At 52.2% G+C, this 6,000-nt stretch overlaps 1 non-coding gene across 1 annotated transcript; it reads left to right on the top strand.

The window, feature by feature from the left end:
- Nucleotides 1–5,460: 5,460 nt before the first annotated feature.
- On the top strand, nt 5,461–5,532 carry trnae-cuc (transfer RNA glutamic acid (anticodon CUC)). The gene has a single exon. It is a non-coding gene; the product is annotated as a tRNA-Glu (tRNA).
- Nucleotides 5,533–6,000: the final 468 nt, after the last annotated feature.

Genomic DNA, 6,000 nt, shown 5'->3' with positions numbered 1-6,000 from the left:
TCTGGCTGGGCATGGCCTCCACTGAGCACCCCCTGGAGCCCCCGGAGCACCTCCAGAGCCACCCCCCACTCCTCCAGACTCACCCCGGGGAAGGGCCACTCTGGCTGGGCATGGCCCCCACTGAGCACCCCCTGGAACCCCTGGAGCCCCCGGAGCACCTCCAGAGCCACCCCCCACTCTCCCCAGATTCTGCCCGGGGAAGGGCCACTCTGGCTGGGCATGGCCTCCACTGAGCACCCCCTGGAGCCCCCGGAGCACCTCCAGAGCCACCCCCCACTCTCCCCAGACTCACCCCGGGGAAGGGCCACTCTGGCTGGGCATGGCCCCCACTGAGCACCCCCTGGAGCCACTGGAGCCCCCGGAGCACCTCCAGAGCCACCCCCCACTCTCCCCAGACTCACCCCGGGGAAGGGCCACTCTGGCTGGGCATGGTCTCCACCAAGCACCCCCTGGAGCCCCCGGAGCACCTCCAGAGCCACCCCCCACTCCTCCAGACTCACCCCGGGGAAGGGCAACTCTGGCTGGGCATGGCCCCCACTGAGCACCCCCTGGAACCCCTGGAGCCCCCGGAGCACCTCCAGAGCCACCCCCCACTCCTCCAGACTCTGCCCGGGGAAGGGCCACTCTGGCTGGGCATGGCCTCCACTGAGCACCCCCTGGAGCCCCCGGAGCACCTCCAGAGCCACCCCCCACTCCTCCACACTCACCCCGGGGAAGGGCCACTCTGGCTGGGCATGGCCCCCACTGAGCACCCCCTGGAACCCCTGGAGCCCCCGGAGCACCTCCAGAGCCACCCCCCACTCTCCCCAGATTCTGCCCGGGGAAGGGCCACTCTGGCTGGGCATGGCCTCCACTGAGCACCCCCTGGAGCCCCCGGAGCACCTCCAGAGCCACCCCCCACTCTCCCCAGACTCACCCCGGGGAAGGGCCACTCTGGCTGGGCATGGCCTCCACTGAGCACCCCCTGGAACCCCTGGAGCCCCCGGAGCACCTCCAGAGCCACCCCCCACTCCTCCAGACTCTGCCCGGGGAAGGGACACTCTGGCTGGGCATGGCCTCCACTGAGCACCCCCTGGAGCCCCCGGAGCACCTCCAGAGCCACCCCCCACTCCTCCAGACTCACCCCGGGGAAGGGCCACTCTGGCTGGGCATGGCCCCCACTGAGCACCCCCTGGAACCCCTGGAGCCCCCGGAGCACCTCCAGAGCCACCCCCCACTCTCCCCAGATTCTGCCCGGGGAAGGGCCACTCTGGCTGGGCATGGCCTCCACTGAGCACCCCCTGGAGCCCCCGGAGCACCTCCAGAGCCACCCCCCACTCTCCCCAGACTCACCCCGGGGAAGGGCCATTCTGGCTAGGCATGGCCTCCGCTGAGCACCCCCTGGAACCCCTGGAGCCCCCGGAGCACCTCCAGAGCCACCCCCCACTCCTCCAGACTCTGCCCGGGGAGGGGACACTCTGGCTGGGCATGGCCTCCACTGAGCACCCCCTGGAGCCCCCGGAGCACCTCCAGAGCCACCCCCCACTCCTCCAGACTCTGCCCGGGGAAGGGCCACTCTGGCTGGGCATGGCCTCCACTGAGCACCCCCTGGAACCCCTGGAGCACCTCCAGAGCCACCCCCCACTCCTCCAGACTCACCCCGGGGAAGGGCAACTCTGGCTGGGCATGGCCCCCACTGAGCACCCCCTGGAACCCCTGGAGCCCCTGGAGCACCTCCAGGGCCACCCCCCCACTCCACCAGACTCAGCCCCGACCCGGGCACACTCTTCCCCGGGTCCTGGGCTCCGGGACTCCGGGGATGACCACCGGGGACCAGGCTCTCCCTCCGAACCCGGGGACCCACCCTTAAGCACCCCCTCGCGGGCTAAACCCCTTAGGGGCAGCCGCCTGGAAGCCCGTGCCCTTGGTACTCTGACATGGAAGCCCGTGCCCTTGGTACTCTTAACCACACTTTGAAATTTTTCGAGTATAGTGTACTATTTCGGTTTTTACTCTAAGTCCCTCAGGGGTATAGTGTACTATACTATGATGGTCAGATCACCTCCAGGCCCCAGGGGAGTGCTTTTCTGGGGTCAAACAGTGCACTGATGATGGGGGATTATTTCATTTTGCTCATTTTGGTGTTTTTTCACATTTTAACCCATTTTCACCCCTTTTGCTCACAACTTCATACTACGGCCCGGAAAAACGACAGAGTCCCTCGGGTATAGTGTACTATTGCCGAAAAACGACAGAGTCTTTTCAGGCATAGTGTACTATTTCGGTTTTTACTCTAAGTCCCTCAGGGGCATATGGTGCTATACTCTGATGGTCAGATCACCTCCAGGCCCCAGGGGAGTGCTTTTCTGGGGGCAAACAGTGCACTGATGATGGGGGATTATTTCATTTTGCTCATTTTGGTGTTTTTTCACATTTTAACCCATTTTCACCCCTTTTGCTCACAACTTCATACTACGGCCCGGAAAAACTACAGAGTCCCTCGGGTATAGTGTACTATTGCCGAAAAACGACAGAGTCCCTCGGGTATAGTGTACTATTGCCGAAAAACGACAGAGTCCCTCAGGTATAGTGTACTATTGCCGAAAAACGACAGAGTCCTTCGGGTATAGTGTACTATTGCCGAAAAACGACAGAGTCCCTCGGGTATAGTGTACTATTGCCGAAAAACGACAGAGTCCCTCGGGTATAGTGTACTATTGCCGAAAAACGACAGAGTCCCTCGGGTATAGTGTACTATTGGCTGGAAGCTCGGTTTTTTTTCTAAGTCCAGCAGGGGTATATGGTACTATATTCTGGTGGTCAGATCACCTCCAGGCCCCAGGGGAGTTCTTTTCTGGGGGCAAACTGTGCACTGATGATGGGGGATTATTTCATTTTGCTCATTTTGGTGTTTTTTCACATTTTAACCCATTTTCACCCCTTTTGCTCACATCTTCAAACTCGGGCCCTGATTACAAGTTCTGACCAAATGATGACAAACACGGTATTTATTATGTATTTTTTTCATTTTTTTTATTTTTCCAACTTATACATCCATCATTGGTGCCAGGCAGGTTGTGGAGAAAGCAGTGAAGAAAGGAGAGAGCCATCACAGAAAAGATGTCCATCCAGGGTCAAGGTACCCTGCACTTTTACATATCCAAATGACAGCATTTAAAGTTTTTTAGCGTATGGTATCTCTCGTTGCATGGAACCGCACAGAGGCCAACGCCACACTGACGGCACCTGTACTTTGTTTGCCGCCTGCCTTTGGTACGAGAGCGGTCAGAGCACACGGCGCAGTCTGGACGTCCCTCTGCTTGACAAAGCCAATGACGCTCTGTGAGTCTCTGTGGCATTTCACCCTCCGGTCTTGAGCGCCTTTCTTGTTTTTTGGAGTGATCAGCCAGTAATGCATCAATAATGTTCTGAATGTAAACCTTTAAAGGTTTGTGTGGGCCTGGAGTGGATTTGGTGTATATGATGTGTGAGTTGACAATACTTATGCTTATAATGGCATTGAATATGCGATGATACCATTTCCGGGACCTGTGTGGAAAGAGGTATGTCTTCATCCTCTGGTCAGCAGTGTCCACTCCACCCATGTAGGCGTTGTACTGGTCGACACATACAGGTCTTTTGATGTCACGGAAGCCAGTGTCATCTGTCTTGGATCGGATCCTCCTCTGAACACAATCATTTCCATGGACTGTGGACAACATGGTGAGACGTTTAGTATCGTGCCAAGCACAAGCCAGGAGTTTTCCCTTTCTGCAAAAAACTGGGTCATCTCCTTTTTTCAGCTGTAAGACACTTTTACCAAGGCATTTTGGCATCCCCAACCTGGTAATCCTTACCGTCCCACACAGTCCAGTTTCCAAATCTGCTAATTCATTTGCAATTACAGGCGAGGTATAGTAACTGTCCATGTAAATCTCGTGTCCTTTGCCCGTAAAGGGAGAAACCAACTCACGGACAACTGCGTGTGTTGCACTGATGTTGCTTGCATTATTTTTGTACTGTCCAGTGTGCATTGACCAGCGCAAAACATACCCTGAACAGCTTTCACTCAGGGCATACACTCTATAGCCATATTTGTCAGGTTTATTCGGAGAGTAACATTTTAGTGAAGATCTCCCCTTGAAAGCTATTGTCATTTCATCTAAAGAAAGCTCCTTGATTGGACTGTAAACTGCTGCAAATTTGGGAATAATCAAATCTATTATTGGGCGGACTTTGAACAGTTTATCGTGCCCGGGCTCGCCTGTTCTCACATAATCATTATTGTTGACAAAATGAAAGAACGAAAGAATGATTTCAAATCTGTTTCTTGACATTACATTTCCAAATCCAGGCGTTTGTGTAAGCCAAAATGTTCCCCAGTAATCCTCGATTTCAGGTTTCTCAACAAGGCCCATGGAGAGATGCAAAGCGAAGAAAGCTTTCATTTCGGTGACTGATACATCATACCACTCAAGAAATCTTGAATGTGGCTTCAGAATCATAGGTGCCATACACTGATGTGCATATCTATTTGTCTCATCAGTAATGAAAGTCCAAAACTGATCGGTCAGAAAGAGTGACAGAATATCAAATGGATTAGCATCCGTCAGATCCATCTCTCCTGTGTAGCCAACTGGGTCTTCAAAAGGTTTGATCCATGCCTCAAATACCTCGACCTCTCTCAGCATGTCCCAGCTCTCATCCACCGGGCAAGTTTTACTGCAGCCACTGGTTCCACTGGTTCCTCGCCTCCGTCTGTCCTTTGCACCTGTCCGTTGTTTCGAAGTCCCTTCATCTCCACTTGGAAATCCATCGTCACTCTCGGGGAGATAATACCCTTCAGAGTCAGAATCTGCTGTAAATTGCATTCCACGTGTACTTCCTCCAGCCATTTTTTTCCTTACCGGATCTGCCCTGGATCATACCTGGCTAATAAAGGGAAGTTGCACCGAACCGACCAATGACTGAAGTGATTCATTTTCTACTATTATTTAATTAATTTCCTTGTACGGTAAAGTTGCATTTCTGCGACTTTGGCGCTTAAAGGGTTAGGTAACTCTCTTGTCTTTAAGATAATGGTCCAGCAATCAGCACCTAGTAAAATTGCATACTCATGCTGAACCAACAAGATGTAGGTCAAAAAGGGACTATGGTTACACATTTTGAAGCAATTTGAGTCTATTAGGTGTACAAAACCCCATAATTATAATGCACAGGACAATAGCCTCCAAAATCCCGTATTGTGGATTTCAGGTCCATGGTCTTATTGGCTGAACGACAAGCAACATACAAATCACGAGACTTTTTCCATTTAGAATGGGCTTCTTTCAATTACATGCAGAATCAAACACTTTTAGACCGGATTAAAAATGCTTGCTAACAAGCTGATTCCCCAAATATGCACTGTTTGGACTGTTTCTCAACTCTCAAACATCACTGAGGTCTACTTTATACTTCAATCATTTGCTTTGTAATACTTTCCATATGGTCTAGCGGTTAGGATTCCTGGTTCTCACCCAGGTGGCCCGGGTTCAACTCCCGGTATGGGAATATCCTGCTCTTGGAAGACTTGTATCCACATTACGCACAGGACATGTTGTGAAAACAAGTGTAAAAACGTTTAATTGGTGTCCAGCGAGGCATAGAAAAATATCACGCATTTGGGCGCAGCTTTAATATCTAGTAATCGACCTTTAGCTTTTCCATGCAGTCTAACAGTGGTTGGATTTGAATGCATCCCTTCACAGGGACACGAACCTAAATCTAGCTCCTTAGACCACTCGGCCAGAATATCTAGTGGGGATCCAACACAAACTCAGAATGGCCAGATAGTGCTTCTTACCCAAAATGTTTTCATGCACTCAGTCAAATGCTTTGTTTGAAACAAAACAATATCTCAAATTTGAGAGCAAAATGAACTGTATTCAATATCAAGAAATACTTCTATTTAGCAAAAGCAAAATACAAATCACGAGATTTGTTGCACGTAGAGTGGGCTTCTTTCCATTACATGCAGAA

Source organism: Eucyclogobius newberryi, unplaced genomic scaffold (assembly GCF_026437365.1).
Source record: "Eucyclogobius newberryi isolate DKJ021-1_F unplaced genomic scaffold, fEucNew1.0.hap1 SCAF_103, whole genome shotgun sequence".
Lineage (NCBI taxonomy): Eukaryota > Metazoa > Chordata > Actinopteri > Gobiiformes > Gobiidae > Eucyclogobius > Eucyclogobius newberryi.
Note: the sequence above shows the minus strand (reverse complement) of the source record. Positions and strands in the feature narration are given on the sequence as shown.